The sequence below is a fragment of the Bombus pascuorum genome, chromosome 4, assembly GCF_905332965.1.
Source record: "Bombus pascuorum chromosome 4, iyBomPasc1.1, whole genome shotgun sequence".
Classification (NCBI taxonomy): Eukaryota; Metazoa; Arthropoda; class Insecta; order Hymenoptera; family Apidae; genus Bombus; species Bombus pascuorum.
In genome coordinates this window covers 4,926,469-4,946,720 of record NC_083491.1, presented here as the reverse complement: position 1 = coordinate 4,946,720, position 20,252 = coordinate 4,926,469, and the positions used below count along the sequence as shown (strand labels likewise).

Below are 20,252 nucleotides of genomic sequence, written 5' to 3'. Positions count from 1 at the left end.
TTAAACGAGAACGCCATTTATCACTCTATCCACGGGAAAGAAGAATGTCGTTAACCATGCTTCACAACGTATCTCCTCGATTTTGCCGCTTTATCTCGGCGTTTTCGGTGTTAACCGAGCGAAAGTTCGATGCACTTGATATCGCCGTGTATCTCGGTCAAAAGCGTCATGAAAACGGCGAAAAGATTCTTCTCGCGAACTGGCCCCGTTTAGGGCCTAAAATAACCACAGTATAATGTAACGTTTTTTAAAGAATGATCTTAACATCGTCGCACGTGCCTGTTTACGATCGTTTCGCAGTAATATTTCGTTTTTCGTCCGATCAAAACTTTACTACACACGATTCACATTGTTCACACGACGAGTAAACGCGAGGGTACGTTCCGATGGCAGTTGCCACGCGATTGCTCCTCATTTTCACGAGAGGTTCGATTCGCCAAACGAAATATTAATTTTCTCGAGAAAAATTTCGCGTCTATATGCGCGACATGGTATATAGGACGACGCGACACGCACCACGTCTTGATTCGGTGGCAGATTTACCCTGACTGGGGTGATTCTTGGCCGTAGGAGCATGCGCGCTTCTGATCCACCTCCTGTGATGGTGGAAACGCGCAGAGGGTCCACGAACAAGGTCCGCGCACACGTAAACTTCTCTCGACACACCGAGCTTCGAAACACACGTATGATGCCACGGATGCGAGCGAACCTCACCGACACGATGCTGGGTCAGCGTAGGTGTAGTGTTAAGGGTAGCTCGCGTCGGTCACGACGTACGGCACTGTGTGTCACGGACAGAAAGTGTGGCAGGGCGTGCAAGGAGTACAGAATCGAGGTACGAAATCTACGATACTCTTTAGAGGCGCGCGATAGGCTTTGAGATTCAGCTGCGTGTCCATTTCGCCTGTCAGCCTGACCGCCAATCTTACCGGCTACCCACTGCGAGAGATCGCACGTAACCTCGTTGCTTGCTACGTACTTTCCTTCGGTTGATTCCAACGAGAATACGTTGCACGCGGATATAACGAGCACCGTCGTCATCGCCATCGGTACCGCTACCATCGCCGTCATCGCCGTTGCAACGATATGCTAATGCGCCTTGTATACGATAATACTGCAATAATAAGGAAAGCGACCTAATTGCGTGGTTGTCGGTTATCGGGATACCGCGTCGACGTGTGCTACTTCGGACTCGCCTCGTGTTCTTTTCCTCTTTGCCAGGCTGTGAGTTCGAGCGGTGAGGTGAGACGGAGGTCGATGGTTAGGCGCAACGAAAAGTCTCGATCGAGGTAAAAGTTGCTTCGCTCGAAAGACTTCTAGTTAAAGCATTTTTAACGAACTCGTTCCAAGTTTTCCGCTCTCGTCATCGAGATTGATTACTTCGAGTAGCAAAAACGTGAAACATCGTGCTTCTTTCGGCAGACGCTTGCGTATTCGACGTATGCTTAAGAAACTTGAAGAGCAGCGTTTCTTAACGTGGCGCTTATAACAGGCTGTTTTTGTTTTCCATCGTATAAATCTGTTTCCATGATTATCGAGCACGCTATCAATGCATGTTATTAGACGAACCACATGTGCGTGATCACGCGAGTGTATAATGACAGGGGGTACACGCGATAACCCGCGCCAACCACCGGAAACCGTTAGCGATTAGCTGTACTCCACTGTCTATCGGCTATAAGAATAATTTCACGGTGTTACACGATGGATACGCAAGTATCCCGTATATGTTCGTTTCGTTTGTCGATTCGATTGTTGAGCGTTTGTCGCACGATATCAACGTAAGATCGATGAATATTATATTATGTCGGGAAAACGTCACGCACAGAACCTTGTCTGTCGGTAGAGAGGACTGGGAATTGTGGTAGACGTAAACGCGCGGTAAAGGAGTTTCGATATTATTTCGAAAGCATATTGCAAGATTAAAATCGAAACGAGTTGCACGTTTGTAACGAAAATGGCTATCGCGTAACACGATGAAAAGAATACGAAGGGCTATGACGAGCGACAAGTTGAAAAATCTGCTCGTAATCCTAATTTTCCGCGTGTCACATGCAATCAGATATCATTAGTATTCGCGTTTACGACATCGTCGAACATTGGCGCTTACATCACACGGTCGTAATATTTCGACGACATCGTGAAACAAATGACGTTAGTGGAACTCGTATTACATATACCTCAAGCTTAACAACTATCTAGTAAAGTTTGATGAAATCTACTTTATAATCCTTGGTTTCTGAAATATTTGCAGTGAAATTTTGCTCATATGGGACACTGATATAATAACTTCTGCTTTCACGCAATGAATACACGTTCTCCGTTCGTGCAAGCTTGCACGAGTTAAGGACGAGAATTATGAGCCAATGTCGGTATAATTCATTTGGATGGATAGTAAATTCCTAAATCATTTTTCAAAGAAAAACGTTGACTGAACTTTCGCCAGCGTTTGTGCATAACGGAGAGTAGTTGCTCATTGCGTTCCATCGATCCAATTTCAGTTTGATCCAATTTCTATTTAACCGTTTAAAAATTCTTCTAAGTGACGCGAGAGCTTGCAAATTAACGAAAGCTGTGGTTTCATGTTTGAAATCTCGTTCCACGGTGCGACTTGCGAGACGTCCATTCAGAAAAAGAAAAAAAAAAAAAGAAAAAATTGCACAGACTAACCGTACAAGATTCCAAGCCAAAGTTATAAATAACGTTTTGCGTGACGATCGTGCCTTTGCACACGCGGGACCATTCATCAGCAACGCCTAACACGTGAACCCACCGATAACGACGCCCTACCGGCAGATTCGATCGGTCGATGAAAGGGGCGGCTGTCGAATGTACCGCGAATCAGTCGCCTCGTCTCGATCTCGTGGTTCTATCGGCTCGTTTAACAGCCTCGCTCTGTTGTCAGACACGGGAAATAAATTGAAGATAAACAAAATTATCGGAGCCACCTTTCCTTCTTACTTAAATTCAAAATTGTCGCATAAAAACTCCGACTCGTTCGCGCCTCCCCCCGTCAAATTTTTTTACAATTTGTTCGACGCGTCGAAAGATTCTGCGCGTGCGTAAAGACGAAACGAGCGATACCAGCTACATTTTGCCTGACCTGTTTCCTATTTCCGCCGCACTCCATTTCGTCAGTATTTCGTAACATTGATCGGCACGCCACGCATCGCAAATTAACGCGACGATAAAACGGCGCATAGAAGCGGTTACTTGGTAGAAATATGGGCGACGATCTCGCGGAGATATCGTTTCACAGCGAAGCGGTTACTTTGCGAACGCCTGTAATCGTTCGTAAGAAGACAGCAGCCGCTAATTTCGAGACGTGCGACCGTATCGGGCAACCAACGATTAGAGGCAGTAAAACTGGCGGCTGTGCCTCGGGCTGCATAAGTTTCTAGCACGGCACGATAAATCCGCCGATAACGATGTCGGCATGTGTGCACACGAAATTCGTAGGAAGCAAGCAGGAGGCAGATTGGGGGTGTCGAGCTGCATGGCAGCCAAGTAAACGTTTGTCTCCACGTAGAAGGCGTCGACCTCCTTTTTCCCTGACGCGCGATCCCTTGAACACGACTGCAACACGCTAAGATTTCCGATATTTCGAAATTGATGCCGATAACAAGCTCTCGCTAGTCCCCGACGTCTACCGGGCGTTCTTGTTTCCCTGTTATTTTATCGGTGCCACGCACGAACATTTCCGCACGAAATTGAAAAACACCGCGTTCCACTGAGAGAATACGTCAGCCACGAATTCTTGCTACCCGATAGCTTACGAGTTTCTTTCCACGTTTGCACATTTCTCCGGGGCGAATTCCAAATTGAAATCCGCTCCAGAGTATCTCCGGCCTGTGGTGTGCTAAACGATTTCATAACTCGCTCGACGAATGTGAGTTCCAAACGGAGCCGCCGTCTGGTCAAGTCGCGTTTATGACCGAAACGAAGGCGCCTTGAGCTACTCGCAAGACTTGGCGAATCCATAGGGAGTTCGTAACGAATGGAAAAGCTACACCGAACGCGACCAGTCCGGAACAAAGGCAAACGTGTTTCTGTTCCGAGCGTTATCCCGATAAGATGTGAAATTGGTTTGCTAATAATGGAATTGGTTCTCGAAGGAAATCGTAGCGAAACGTTGCACAAGTGTGTCGGAAAAGCGTAAATTCTGCCTACGAGCGGACTCGTTAATTGCACGGCTCTATAAGCAGACCTATATCTTTAAATAAAATCCATAGAGTTGGTAAATGCAGCGCACGATGAAAACATTACACCGTTGTCCCAGCATTTGTAGCGAGCACGCAAAATACAGTTTATGCGGTGATAAACATTCCTCGAGGATATTTCTATGAAGCATTGTACCGGTTATCATCGTGGACACCGATATTTGTACATTATAGTTACGTACCGCTGTAGCCAGGGAGCGAGTGTGTATAGGAAATTTTGTATCCTGGCCGAGATCCAAACGCATTTTTCCACGGAAAATTACAAATGCCTCGAACGTTTGTTTCAGAGAGAAGCGTATTTAGTTTACGATCTTCATCAATACTTATTAGCTTTTGTGTAACGTGCCGCGTTAGTAAAATAACAGTCTTATTGTTCACGGCTAGCGTAGGAACTCTGTAATAGTTTGTAACACAGTCGCAAAAACAATTATAACTTTTCTCTTTCGTGCCGTCTGCCAACATGCATTCGGTTTATCTTCATCTTTCAACGAGCCATAAGCGTAATGCTAAACACGGTATCTCGTGCGGAGTCGCCCCCATCGAATGGCGCGACAGAGTTCTTGTTAATCAATCAAACAAGTTCAAACCAAATAGACCATAGCGAGCGCGTCTCGGTTAATAGCAAAGTTACATTTCGATAGATTTGTTCCATGCACGTGTATCTATTAGTATGACGGAGGACGCAACTTCCCGAATGTTGCACGGTCAAAGGACAGCCAATATCGGAGAAGTCGAATCCGGTGAGTTTCGCCGTTTGAATTCTCACAGTACGTCTCTCGTTTCCTTTCTTGACTGGATGACAATCGAGAAGGGTTACACGGGTATTATACAGCTCGTTACCCAATCAGCGAACTTTACCAGTAGTTTACCTAGAATTCCGTGTAGATTCGCTTCTTTAGATTATCGATCTCCTTTATCACGTCACTGTCCTAATCCGCCGTTACCTCTCCTTTCTCTGTACTTCACCTTGGATTACTCGTATTTTTATGGATCTCTGCACGATACAAGCATCTTATCCACCATGTATTTTACATCGCAAAACGTAAATGGAATTTCGAAGTATACGTATACTGGAAGGTTTGGTTCGTAGCACGATTTGGATATTATCCAAGAATTACCCCCGTCATATTGAATTAATCCAGCCTCCGGTTCTCTCTAAACCAAAAAGTTTATCTGCACGTTACTTTGTATAATCAATTCGTCGTTTGCGTTAAACACGGGAATTGTATTAACCGAATCGGCCAACTTTTAAGTATCCGAAGTTCGATGGCTTTCGAAAAGCGCGGCTTTTCCGGCAAGATTTTCGTCGGTATGCTGACAGGAACTGGAAACGGAAAACGTTTCAATACGAAACTTCTCGACGTCGCGGAAACTCGAGACGGCTCTCTTACCGGAGGAGAACGCGATCAAAATGTAGTCTAGTTTCTACGAAGTTAATAATACACTGGAGTTCGGATAGTGTCGGGCAAACTATACTTTCGTCGTAATTTAAAAAGAAAAACCACGTCCAAGTTACAATAAAAAAGAGGTGAATAGGAAGGCTAAATTATCTGTAACACAGATTATATCGAAGTTTCAAGTTAAGGGTAATGAAAATTCCAGCAACTTTTCTCTGCAACGCCGTGACTCACAGAGTTATCATTTTTTATATTCATGTTCCCCTAAAAGATAATGCACTTAGCTTCCGGCTTGCCGTAAGCCCCGACTTAACAACCTTTGCTGTTATTCCGACACGATGGTACTTGGCCCTAGGAGAGGCTCGTGCTCGTTGAGTACCTGGAGGCCGCGAACTGTAAGCTAACTGAAAATTAACGTGCCAGCGAAACCTTTAAAGCCGACGAGAATTTACGTAGTCAGAGGTCGTTACGCATAGATTTCGGCCGGTCGTCGGCCTGTTCCGTCGCCCATTCCACGGCCCAGTTACCAGATAACATTCCAAAACGAACGTCTATTCCGATCTCTCGGGCGAGCCTGCAATTCAGTCGCGCGATATTTCTTTCATGAAATTCCACCGGCCATTCTTGCCGACGTTCAACTTCTCGTCGGAGTTTCTTGGATCAGAAGCACGAACGGCCGATATCTCTAGGTCCGCTTTTACAAGAACTCTCGCGAGAATAATTGAAGCGGGCGAGAGCGTGGCGTTAGTTAAAGTTTGACGCGACAAAGAGGGAGGGATAAACGCGAAATAATTTCCTCGCCGCGCCGGTTGAATGGTAGTTTTCGAGAATTAACGAATTATCATCGCACCTGTTGGCTCGGCAGCGCAAAGTTGAACAGGGTTTAAACGCGGGGAAATTGTTTCAGGTTTCAAGTTCTGGAACAATTTTCAGTGGATTGGCGATAAGCGCTCGCGAAGATAAAGTTTGCTCGAAGCTCACGGCGAATAGCTCATCCCGCGTGCGAGAGCTTATCATTTCGTTAGAAACGTAACGAGCTTCCAAACTTGGACGCATCGTTGCCGATATTTCTCGCCCGGTCCAGATAAACGGCCAAATGGAAAGAGGCTGATCCGTCGCGTTAAGATTTTGAGAACGATGCACGCGATGTTGTCGAGCCGCGTTACAGATGTCTCGTGCGGTATTAGCGTCGAATATGGGACAATTTCGAGCTTTTCAGCCGCATATGTAAACCTACGTCTAGTTTCACCCGAACGAACGCGGCTAATTACCTCGAAGGTCCTTCGAAATCGTTCGCCGAGGAACTAGGTCGTAATTCGATGTTCGCGACGTAACGCGAATTTACGTCGAACAAATTTACGTGGCTTCGCAAACATGTACTATGGAATAGCTGATCGATTCTCACTGGATGGCAGTGCAAAGTATTCTATATACTTGTACAATGCAGTATATCGGCATTCGTCACGAAACACCGTGTTCGCGTAAACCATTAATCATCAAGTTGTCACACGACGACAGTGCACACTGTTCCGAATGTCAATATAATCCGCGGTGCTAATGAACTCGCGTGTATATTAATTCGTCGGCCTTCCGGCACACGAAAGCATGCCAATATAGATATCGCTTGAAAAAAACGTTGCTTTCTCCCGATGATATTCGAATAAATGGAAATTCCGGACATTGACGAGTCGCAAATGTTCGAGAACGAGTTCTCTCCTTCTTTCCTCCCTCCTTCCCTCTTTCCCTTCCCTTCAGCATTCGTCACTTGTTTGAACCAGTTGCGACAATGTTTATCGCGGGTCAAGCGGCTTGGCCATGCGTTCGCCTTTATTCCCAATTTTTATCGTTTCAGCAATTTTTCGAGCACGCTTTGTCTCGAATTGGCAAGGATGTTCTAATAAACGAAACAAAATCAACGCGGCGGAATCGGCAGCTCCGGGCACGCTGCGAATTTTGTTCTGCTCCAGGGAACGTTCCGTCCAAAAACAATACGCTTTAAAAAGCATCATCGGCAAAACGAAAGAATCTTTTTAGACGATACAATAATCAGCGGTGACGGAGCGTTGAATTCAGGATTCGTTTCTCTAAGGAACGTTTGTGCAATATTTCTTGCGAATGGAAACGTTTCCTTATCCGCTCGCGACCTCGCTAAAAAATCTCCAGTCAGAGATGTACAACATTCCTTTCTTCCTTTGCCTAAAGTCGCATCCTTTGATTAATTTTCTACAGGCATCTGGATCCGCTGGAACACGACAAATATATCCGCCCAGCCGTCACCCACCCCTCGGCCGCGGCCGCATTTTTCTTCCGGTCCTCTGCCCATTTCCCGACTGCTCTTTCAGCTACTCAACCTTCTCTTGAATTTATCATTTTACGAATTTGCTGCCGACTCGCTCTTTTTTTAAACTTTTCCTCTTTCTTCCCTTGTCGTGTTACGCTGTCTGTTACAAAGGAAATAACCCCGAAACGCGGAAAAATCGCGCGATCGATATTTTTTCATCGTTACTCTTAAAAACTTTATGATAAAATACAATTATGGTCGTTATGATTTAATGATTTAAATACGCCTTGAATGATTTAAATACATTCCAACAATGCTTTTTACAGCGACGAACAACATTCCCCTGTATTCTCTACCATGTATCACCGAAGTCGTGTTTTTTGTCCCAAGTCTTTCGGGCGACTGATCGCTGAATACCTTAAAGCTTTCAACCGATATTAGACAATAGAATTCCCACGGAAGACAAATTTATTTATCGATTTGTCCTGCGCCTTCCCCTGTTTTATCCTTTCGGTTGATCTCTCGACCACTTGTCCGACTGTGTTTCGACGAGGGCCTATATTTATTGCGATCCTATACCGCGATAGCTCCTCGTATTCGTCGACTAGCTCCATTTCGCCTCAACGTTTCTTGAATTTTTTTCCCTCGATACCCACTCGTCTTACCTTCTCCTCGCTGGTCTAAGCACTTAGATACCTGACAAAGAAGATACGCTTGCGTTCAAATTGTTTTCCAATTCGATAATCGTCAAACATACAGTCTTCCGACTGTAATCGTACGAATTCATCTTCCTTTATGTTCGTACACGTTATATATATGAAGAACGATGAAGATTTTTACGACAGCGCCAAGTTTTAAATCGAATTATTTATTTCGTCAAAAATTGGCAAACTTGATTTAACTGAACTTAAATTGGAAGAAACTGACTCCAACGTTCGTGATACTAGAAGATACAGCGATTAAGCTCACGTGCACAGAGTAGTAGCTTTAAAAGCAATAGGAAGATTTATTATGCTGCTTATGCGCCTTTATACAAACGCTTAAACGAATATACAAGCTTGGGAAGAAGAGCAACAACATACGAAGACTTGGATCGATATGCGTTAACAATACACGTCTCTAGAGTACCTGTCCCATTTCTTCAAAAAATAAAGAATACATAACGTCTATGACGTGGAAAAATGAATCGCTGCCTCAAGACGAAATCTGGTAATTTCGTTAAAACGATAGTGAACGTAATTCGATTAAGGGAGTGATTAAAACCGGGTTCGCAACGAGACGCAATCAATTAAATCCATGTAAACGGAATTGCAACGTTATTCGTGAAACGAACGTGTCCTTTTTGGAAATTATAGTCCATTCATCAGTTTCCATCGCAGGAGAAGGTAAGCTGGTCGTCTGTATGCCAGGTATTAATAATTAGAGTGGATAAAAGGACGTAATTGAATCAGTGCCTTAATTAAAAATCGCAATTAGTGTCTTAACCAGAAGCCTTGGGGCCTACCTTACGTAAGCAAAATTAAATTAATATGCAGTCTGGTCCAAGCGACGGCACTCAACGGTTTTGCTTAATGCTAGAATTACGCGCGATACCGGAAACAAGAGGCGAGTGACAGTAGAAAACAAAAGGGGAAAAGCGATTTCGCTTTGCAAGCAAAAAAGCAAAACGAATCCAGAAGCTGTTCTCGCCTCGAAGAATCGTGCAACTCCGACACTCGTGAATAATGCGATTTTTCATCGCATGGTTAAAATCTCCACGGCGTGTGGTGGTTGCCGTTGGTTCGTCGATCTAACCAACGCTCAAGTTTGTTGCTGAAATCGTGGAAGGAAAGTACAGACGATGGAGGAAGAATAGTAGCGGCGGGTGGACTACTGATTGCCGGCGAATGCGGATTGCATAACGAAGAATAGACTTGAATCTAGCACGGCTGTTTCTTCTCATCCTTCTCTCTCGAGCTTTAATCCCGAGCTTTATATGGCTCTAAGGAATTATAATCTGATATGGTTCCAGTGTACGCCTCTTATTCGTCTGCTCTTTCGCGTTTCAATCTTATGTTGCTTAATCACATCGGAATTGACGACTTATGACAAACAAAGCGATCGTTTTTCAAATAGACGCGTGACGATTAACCCGCAACGGTATTTATCGCAAGTGACGAAGATTTCGGTTCGAGATCAGCGTTTGGCTAACGAAAATGATGCTATTGTACAGGGTGTTTGTAGTAGAAGTATATTTGGCGAAGCTCGCTCAAAGCAAGCCTAATCGCTAATTGTTCTCTCGATGCAGGAAACGTAATAAGCCAGTATTGTATTCGCTTAGCCCTCAAAATGTTGGAAATGCAATTAGAGTCCAGCAGGCAATTAGTACGTGATACTCCAAAGTAAGTACGGATTACCGATACCATTGCGTTATACGTTCACTTTACCAAGCAATAATAGTGTTGTTAGTGAACGTGACAATTGCCAGTCTCCGAGAAAAGACTTTGCTCCCAATTCAGCGACTACATTTTATAAATCTTCGACCTGAAAGACAACTTCGTTCCAGCGTTACGATCATTTCACGGCCCATTTTCGTAAATTCTCGTTTCCCAGAGGATCGTATTTCTGGGCTACAGCTTTCTGGAATTAGAGTAAGATTTTTACAGTGTAATTCCCTTATTATTTGGCAAGAGACACGAACACGAAATGCAGAGACATAAAAGAATCCGTGCAACGTGTTCGAAAGAGTTTTCTCTTCCAGTTTCTATGATATGTGCATTTACACTCCTTTTCTATGTGCTGGCAGTTTTCCTCTTTCTTTTCTCTATTTCAAGCAACTTTCCGTCGGTCTTTCTTCCACGCTATCATGGAATATTGCAATTCTGTACCGTTATATAGGCCACTTTATTTCTTTTCTCTTGCTTCTTTTTCTTGTGCGTATGCGACCATACTTTTGAATGCAGTTCTTCAATCGCTTTGTCTTTTAATTACCAACTAGGTGGTCGTTAAATTTGTCCCACAACGAAAAACCTATTTTGCACTGCAAACACGATACAGTGTAAATGTTCCGTTAATTGCTGCTCGTCGAAAGAAGTATACAATTTTATATAAACAAACTCTGGTCGAATTAACGAAGCATTAACATTATACGCAGCATAACAATAAATCAAGCGACCAGTATGCGCTGAATCGAAAACAAGGATTGTATGGAGAATTAAGAATCGTTCGATCGGTACATTTACGAGAAGAGTTAATAATACTAGCAGATACAAGCAACGTGGTAATCGATCTAATTTAGAATGCATTAATAGCCTGAAATTCGTAAAGCAAAACATACACGAGACTCTTGTCTGAATTACGGTAGACATTTCGAACCATCGAAACATATTGAAAATACATAAAGCTGGATTAAAAAATAGATATCGTAACAGTTCGAGCAAGCAACGGGAAATACCACGGGAAATTTCGGGAAATAGTTGCCACGATGTTTAACATAAATTCTACAAAAAGCATGCTACACGGTATACAGTTTTACCAATGGGTATGTTTCCGTACAGTTAGCGAACGGAGGGATCCATTCGCAGGCGCAGAGGGAGTATAAAAGCGAAGGAAAAAAAAAAAAAAAACAGGCAAGCGATCCTTTTCGTCGACGCCTCCGTTAATTCACCAAATTACCTACGTCTACCCTATAGGGAGCGACAGCCAGAAGCGTAAGAACGAAAGTGGCACGACACGCGTTCCAGACAAAGACGTTCTCGTTTCGTGAGCGTCGATTCGCCTGACCACCAATTAAGGAAAAACGCGTGCATAAAAGAACAGTGAAGAGTAATCCACCTAACGCTACCCAACTGTGAGACGAATACAAAACCCTTTGACGCTTCCGTACGTGTCGCAATTACACGGAACAAAACAGCAGCCCGCGTCTTTCCTCCCACTCTTCTAACTATTCCTTCTTTTTTTTTTTTTTCGCTGTCGCCCTCGACGTTGCCTCGCTGCAGTCTCGCACAAAACAGCCTCGAAATTTGCGTGCGCGAGTACCTTTGAAATGCAACGAATTCTCGCCGTTAGCTTTGTGCTTTTTAAAGGAGAATTGTGCGGCCAAAATTTCAATGAACGCGCGCCACGCACACGCGTGTTCCGATGTATGCGTTCATCCCACGCGCGGTGTCCGCGTTCCAGCTACCGGTAATTGCACGATGGTTACGAGAAAACCGCAGCTTATGTGTTCTCGTGTTGATAATGCAAGTCCCGTGATGCGCGGCCCTTGTATCCCTATCGCTCCCGCTCCCGCTCTCACTCCCACATCCTCTCCTCTCAAAGAGGATTACTCGATATTCCTAGTTTACCGGTTCATACGTTCATTGCGGTGCGGTGCGTCTGTTGCTGGAAAAATGGTCGTAATACGGAAAAGATAAAATCGTTTGTTTGACGAACGTAGTTACGCAGTTGATTCGCCTCGGTCTTTGCATCCTTTGGAAAAATAATGAAACGCGCTTCCAACATTCATCGGTCGGCTTTTGATCAAACTTTCACAAGGCAAACTGACGAGTTTCCCTTCAATCGATACATTTTATTGTTGCAGTACGATTTATAGATAGCAGCAAGGGATTGATAGATGGAGAGAGAGAGAGGGGTGCAAACATTCGCCACACTGTTTCAGGGTTCTCCAGCGTGAATTCTTAAAAATACATATGCAACGAAAAATTGTCAAATCTTCGAAAGACGCTTCTTCTTTTGTTACTACGCGATTTTGTCGTTGCTCGTCTTCCCTTCGGCTCACGACGTCGCATTTCCACGCATTTTCGAACTTTCTCTTGAAAAATCAGAGTCTGCACGTTATAACCGAAAATGGTTGCGGTAACCGAGTAAACTGTCGGCTTTCTCGGCCATGAAATCCTTGCGAGAAATTCAATAATGGTATCACCTCGAGAGAATGCCCCATATCCAGAATTCCAAAACGAAGAGTGAGAGAGAGAGAGAGAGTGTGTGTGTGTGTGCGCGCGTGGACGCGTGCGTGAGGAAAGGGAAAGAGACAAGCGTGTGTTGGTAAACAGAGAAACTGTCTGCAACAGGGCAGCATCGACGGTTAAGTCACCGATGGTGGATACTCACGGCAATTTCGTTAGATCTTCACGAGCTTTGATTCGAACCTCGCCAATGCGTGAATTAAAGCTCGACCAGCGAAACTCGATACCGAAACCTATAACGTAAACTTGGGTCGAGTGCTGTGCACGCTCTGTCGCATCGAAGTTGGATTAAATCGTGATTCGTCTTCCATCGAGAGACGTAATCGGTGTCAATCGAATCAAGGATAGTATTAAACTGCCACGGAAACGCGAACCCGTACCACGAGTAGAAAATGCAACCAGATCGTAGGTCGTGCTAAATACCACTCGAGGATGCAATGCCTGTTCATCGTACGGAATCGTCTAAATCGGTCGAAGCGCAGTGCGAACAACAGAGGACGGGGCTCTCGTAGATTATAGGATGCAAGTCGGCCGACCTGGAATTTATTGCGTTTCGATTAGAGACCAAATAACGGCAGGTTCGGTCTATTGAAGACGCTTAAGGCGCCTCGAGTACTCTGCAACGGAAAGGTTAGCTCGGAGGGCTCGCATAAGAGAAACGATGAGTCTCAGTGGGTGCTTCACCAGCTAGAAAAGAGGGCCAGGCCAGCCTGAACGAGTTGTGCAGTCAGCGCAGTTTAGTTTGCACTTTGGTGTTTTTCTTCGTTTTCTCGTACATTTGGAAACAAAAATGAAATAGAAGAACGGAAATAAGCGAGAACTTAGTCGGAAGTCGCAAACACGAAGCTGGGAAATTTGAATCGGCGCTTCTCGGGAACGGACGATGGATCAGGCAAAAGGATGGAAAAGGTCGACAAGAAATATGAGAATGGAGACACGCACTAGAAATGAACGAGAAACGGTATGGGAACGCGCCATAGTTCGACAACGTTAGAAACGGAAAGATATCGCTTAGGTGGTTCTGTCGAAAACAGTTTTCGGCCGGTGACTGGCGTTGGCCATTTGCCAAACGAACCTCTCGCGGCTACCGTGTGCACGCTACCGGTGGAAAACGCCGAGCGAGCCTGAATCGCGCAAGACGCGCGCGGATGGAAGCAGGACACGGGATAGGGGTCGACGGGGTAAAATAAAACGAGGATAGTCGCGACTCCCAGAAAATAGAAAGCGCGTAAACATATAAATCTCGTTGGCCGAGAGACCGAGACTACTAGGTTAGCTGCAGTTGGAAGTTAACGCTTGTTCCGTTTCCCTTTACTCTTCCTTCCCGGTTCCTTAACCGCGTTTTATCCCCATTCTTTCTCTTCTATTCGCTTTGCAACGACTATTTGTGGAGAACGCTTGGAACCTTCGATTCGGAGAAGATGAAACGGATACGAATCGTTCGAGTTATGCTCTTTAACGTGTCCGCGACTGAACCGACGTCGTTTTGGCTCGTTCATTGGTTTCCTTTTATTTCGTCTATGCAGATATTTCCTGTCAAAGTCTGAAGGAACAGTCAACACGACGATACAAAGTACAGGAGATACGCGGTACGGAGGTACAGAGCCGAGTACGTCAAAGAAGTAGGATGCGATTAAGAGTAGACTTGTTCCGGTGTTTATTTAATCGACAACGTTGTTTGTTACAGCGAAAGAACGCTGACCTAAATTGAGACTTTCTAGCGGCAACCAGCTAACACCGACGCACCTTTCGTTGTGTTTTAAGAACGTCCCGTGAAAGAGCGAATAAATCTAAAAACATTTCAATTACATCGGCGAAATAATCGTTTTCTATAAGAGATTAACGCTTTCCAAACGAGTAGTCGCGATAATAATTTGCAACGAGTGTATCGTGTTATAAGTACGTATAAAACGTTACCTTGATTATAGAAACTATGGTTTAAAAAATGATCATAGAGGAAGCCCGTGCAGTGCTTAAGGATGACGTTTAATGTGTCACGTAATTTTTAAGTAATTACACGACTGTTGATTTTTTAGTATAATCTTTATTCTTTAGACTCAGAGTTTTTATTACAAAGTATCAATATTGTGACTGAATTGGAATTAGAAATAGAACCGGATTGAAATTAGAAATAGAACTGTCTAAACGGTCTCGTACCATCAAAGAAGAAAGCTCGGTGTGGGTGTTCCCTTTGGAACTCAGAACGCGGATTCGTTGTCCACACTTTTTGGTGGAAAAGTGAGGGTAACGATCCGCGATGCCCATTGGTAAATGAATTAGGTAGTAAAGACAAGGAGAGCTAGATATGGCTCGTGGGCATCCTTGTTTATGGGAAAAGTTTTATCTTGCCAGGCACCCGCTTTCTCCGTATTAGGTAAGAGTCGAGTGCAACAAACATAAGGACCATCTGTAAACCGAAAATGTTTAAGTGAAGAAAACTGAAACTGAACAGATTCGGTTTATGTCGTCTTCTTAGGCCTGCTGCGAGTTACTAGAACAATGGATAGGTCTTGGCGTCCGGACTAAGTGGAATTTTACAAGGACCGTCACATCTGGCGTACCACATGGCAAAAGGAAAGTTGGTACGTGACATTCCCCCCTCCTTAGATTGAACTTGGTCCCTCAAGTTTTCTTCAGGAGGCCCTTTGTGAAATCGCACTCGATGTGATTTGAAATTGCAGCTGATTCCTCTTCTCTTTGGGGGTGGCATGTATTGGTTGAGGTACAGGTGTTGGGTGTTGGTGGAACTGTTAACTAAGATTTCATTTCGGCGAAAAGAAAAGGTTAGATTGATACATAAATGGTTATTCTGGCAAAGAGAAGTGTCGACCTGGAAAGTAGGGTTTTAAACGATTCCCATGTATTTTTTTTTCTTGAATTAAATAGTATGGAGTACATACTTTATCAATCGTGTACGGTCCCAACCATTCCACATCGAGTTTGTGTCTTTTATGGTCGTTATGTATTAATACGGAGTCTCCTTCTTTGAATACTGATTGCGGCTTTATGATTTTTCGTTTCTGATCGCGCTGATATCGCTGTTTGCTTTTAATTAATGTTTTACGCGCGCGTTGGAGTCTGGAGTCCCATTCCTTTTTACGGAACGTGACTTCGTCTGCGTATGTGCGTTGGGGATTCTTGGATATTGTGGAAGGGAGATTGGCTTGGTGTCCGAATGTGAGTTCGAATGGCGTGTAACCAGTGGAATCATGTATCATGGTATTGTATGCGAGGCATACAAAATTAAGCTGATCGTCCCATTCTTCATCTGAATTTCGCTGTATAGATTTCAACATGTCCGTTACTACTGCGTGTGTTCGTTCTAAAGATCCGTTACTCTGTGGGTGGAAGGATGTCGTTTTGATGTGTTTAATTTTAAACGCGTCTTCGTACTGTTGCATTAAACTAGATATAAAATTCTGTCCGCGGTCGGTTAGTATTTTCTTTGGAGCGGAAAAGATGTAAATGTAGTGGTTCAAGAGTGCGTTCCAAATTGTCTCCGTTTGTTGAGTCTTTAGTGGCACGAGTATTAAATATTTTGTCAGTTCGTCATGTATGGACAAAATGTACTGATTGCCTTTCTTTGTCTTTTTCAATGGCCCTAGTAAATCCATAGCAATTTTATCGTTCGGTTCGAGGGGTGTGTCAGTGATACAGGGTTCTTCGCGCGGTCTGATGCGCGTGGTTTTAGATATTTGGCAGGTGTCGCATGATTCTACGTGTTGTTGTACGCGTTTCATCAAATCTGGTACTCGGTGCCGTTCACGAATGCGGTCGTATGTTTTTTGTATGCCGGGGTGTCCTACTAAGTCGTGATTTTCCTTCAATAGTTCCTCTATTTCCTCGTCGCGGTATGTTTTAATTGGTTCCCACGCGAAATTTAATTCTCTCACGGTGTCGTTCAGGAATAATAAAATTTGTTTGATCGCGTTCTTTTCTGTTTCTGTGAAACTGTCGTCGCCTATACCTATCTTTTCGTTTGCATGGATAATCTCGTTTAACTTGTTCAACCATTTAGTTTCGTCGTAATTCCCTAGCTCTGTCTTGTATAATTGATAGAAAGATTTATGGTTCGGAGGCATTTTGAGAATTTTGGGTAACGCGTCGGTAGATTTTTTCCAATCGTGATATTTTTTTTCGAGTTCTATGTTCAAATTTCTGTTTCGTCTAGTTAAAACATGTATCCTAGATAGTGCGTCGGCTGCGGTATTATCTTTTCCTTTAGTGTACTCTATATCGTATTCGTATTCCTCTAGTTTTAGTCTCCACCTCATCAGGCGTGACGAGGGGTCTTTGCAATTTTGTAGCCATTTTAGCGCTTGGTGATCGGTTCGAATAAGGAATTTCCGGCCTAACAGATATTGTCGGAGGCGTTTCACGGCCCATACGATTGCCAAGAGTTCTTTTTCGGTTGTGGAATAATTCTGTTCGGGTGGGTTCAAAGTTCGTGAGATGTAACAACAGGGGTGTCCGTCTTGTGATAAGATAGCACCTAAACCTTCGTTACTAGCGTCAGTCGTTACTATGAATTGTTTTGTAAAATCTGGGAATTTTAACACGGGTGATGAGCAAAGTTTGTCTTTTAGTGTTTGGAATGCTTCTTGGGTTTTATCTGTCCAATGAAATGGTGCGTCCTTTTTCGTAAGTTCGGTCAATGGTTTCGCGATTTTGGAAAAATTTTTGATGAACTTGCGGTAATAACCCGCTAGTCCTAAGAAACTTTTGATGTCTGTGGGATTGCGTGGCTGTCTGAAATTACTAACGGCTTCTAATTTCTTGGGATTTGGTTTTACACCTTCGGCGGTTACCAAATGCCCGAGATATTCCAGTTCGGGTTTAAGGAATTCGCATTTATCAGGCTGTATCTTGAGTCCGACTTCGCGTAAACGTTGCAATACTATCGCGAGATTGTTATTGTGTTCCTCGATTGACTGTCCGAATATTATGATATCATCCAAGTAAACAAAGCAATGTTTATTTACGAGTCCTCTTAAAGCGGTGTCCATCATCCGTTGGAATGTGGCAGGTGCGTTTTTTAAACCAAATGGCATTCTATTGTAATGGTAATGTCCTTGTGGCGTTGAGAATGCTGTGCATTTTTTAGAGTCTGTGTCCATTGGGATTTGGTGGAATCCAGAGGATAGATCGAGGGCCGAGAAGAATTTTGCGTTGCCTAGTTGGGATAGTATGTCGTCTATGTCGGGTAATGGGTATGCGTCTTGGTCAGTTAGTTCGTTTATTTTCCTAAAGTCTATTACAATTCGCCATTTCTGTTTCCCTGAGGCGTCTGCCTTTTTTGGTACTACCCAGACTGGTGAATTGTAAGGGGAGTCAGATGGTTCTATTATGTTCTTTCGTAGCATTTCGTCCGTTTGTCGTTTGATTTCCTCTTTGTGGCATTCGGGTGGTCGGTAAGATTTTGTGTTAATGACTTTGTTTTCCTTTAGCGTTATTCTGTGTTTAGCAAGGTTAGTGCACGGTAAAAGTTCGGTTTCTAGGTTAAATACGTCGAGGTAAAACAGCAATATCTTTTCGATTGGTTCACGGAGAGTTTTCTCTATATGCGAGAGTCTGACTAGATCTTTAAATGTGGAGACTTGACCGTATGTATTTGAATTTTCAATGAGATTAGTTATTCTGGTTGGGTACTTACCACCATTGATAAAGCATATCCTCGTCGGTTTTCCTTCCAGATAGACCATTTTTGACAATGCTTGTTTAGGGGGTACGTTGTTTTCCTGTTGCAACAGGAGAATGTTATCGTCCAGTTTGAGCTGTTGGTTTGAAAGTTCGTATTTAAATTTAGATAGCGCCGGCACACCGAGTATGCCGTCCTCTATAATCGGAAAGTTATCGTCTACCACGAAGAATTCTATGACCTTACCGAATAGTTTTATTAACGCGTGTTCATTAGTCCTAAACTTAGAATGTCCCATCGAGAATTTTTGTTCTTTCACTATTGTTGGTCGTAATACACATCGTCTTTTGAGCACATTAATTCCTGCTCCGCTGTCAACGAGGAGTTCATGTCGTCGTCCGTCGGATCGTAGAACCACTGTGGGTAGTCTTCCTGTTGTGGCGTTAATTCGAAGATCTGGTCTATTGGTTCCTTTGTTTCCTCCTTGTGTGTCTCGAGATTGTGGACTGCCGGTGGTCTCGGGTGTTGGCTGGGTGTTTGAAAATTTTTTACATTGGCTAGAGAAGTGTCCGATTCGGTTACACTTCAAACATTTCATTTGAGTCCTTTGGGCGAGTGGCATTCGTTCGGTTTGCTGGAAGTTCCTTGGCGTCGGATAAGGTGTTGTAATTGGTTTCCTTATGGCTGGTTTAGGATAATTGGTCGTCGGTTGTTGCTGTTCGGGGAATCGTGATCGTTCCATTGGTCTTGATTGTTCCATTGGTCTTGGTTGTCGATTTCGATCTTCCCTGAAGTATCGCTCGATCTCGGAGGCTCTCTTTTCGGCTTCGGCGATGTTGGACAGTGGATAACCGAGTAATATCCGTCCTATTTCGGGTTTGAGTCCCCTTAGGTACACACGAACAGTCTTCTTCGTGATTTCTTCGGTCATAATTTTACGCGTCAGTGGTTGTGGGTACTCATTGGTTACTGCGTACAGCAAACGGTTGAGTATTCTTCTAAACCGAATATTAAAACTTTGCACTGATTCCTCGCGCCCCTGTCTCAACTCTCGTAATTGTTCTTGGTACTCATCCGAAGTCACTTGTGCTGCTAAGTTATTTCTCAGTGCGTCGCACAGATCACTGTAACACTCAATAGGAATGTTGCGAATACTTTGGGCTGCTTTTCCCACGATTTTTTCCACTTTTATTGCTTTTAGCAACAGATCCTGCTCCATACAGCGATCCTTCATACTTCTCACTTCTTTGATGAAGTCTTCAACTCCTACATCATCATCTCCGTTGAGCGTTGGGATGTAGCGTATTGCATCCTTAGCTCGTAGAGTGGGAGAAGCGGGCGGAAAATAGCCTCTTTCTTCCACCTCGGGTTGTTCGATGTTGGGGTGAACAGGTGGTCGGTTTATCTGAGTACTGCTGGTACTAATTTCATCTATCGTAACATAGGAGTCTAATTCGGTAGTAGCGTCACGTCCTGAATTTATTTTAGACATATGTTTTCCCAATAATTCTACGTCCGCTGCAAGTTTTTTTTTTTCATTGTCCGCTTCTTCCAGACGTTGCATAATAAGTGCGTTTTGTTTCAATATCGCGTCGAGTGTGGCACGAATCGAATTGTCCGTAACTTCGGTTGCGGAAACGGTCTCGGTTTCGTCTTTTCGCGATGTAGACATGATTCTAATTAAATTCACTGAGTCTGAACTATTTATTTGAGCTCGAAACGCTCGAAACGCTTGAGAAACTTGATTTTCTCGTACGGTAATGTACAAAT

At 43.9% G+C, this 20,252-nt stretch overlaps 1 long non-coding RNA gene across 2 annotated transcripts in view; it reads left to right on the top strand.

Moving 5' to 3' along the window:
- The first annotated feature begins 382 nt into the window (after positions 1-382).
- The window catches only part of LOC132906081 (uncharacterized), a 124,814-nt gene continuing 104,944 nt past the window's right edge, over positions 383-20,252 (top strand). The window contains exon 1 of one of the 2 annotated variants that reach the window (XR_009657936.1): positions 383-835. This is a non-coding gene — a long non-coding RNA (uncharacterized LOC132906081). The remainder of the gene's footprint in view (positions 836-20,252) is intronic. The other variant, XR_009657937.1, reaches the window with a different exon arrangement.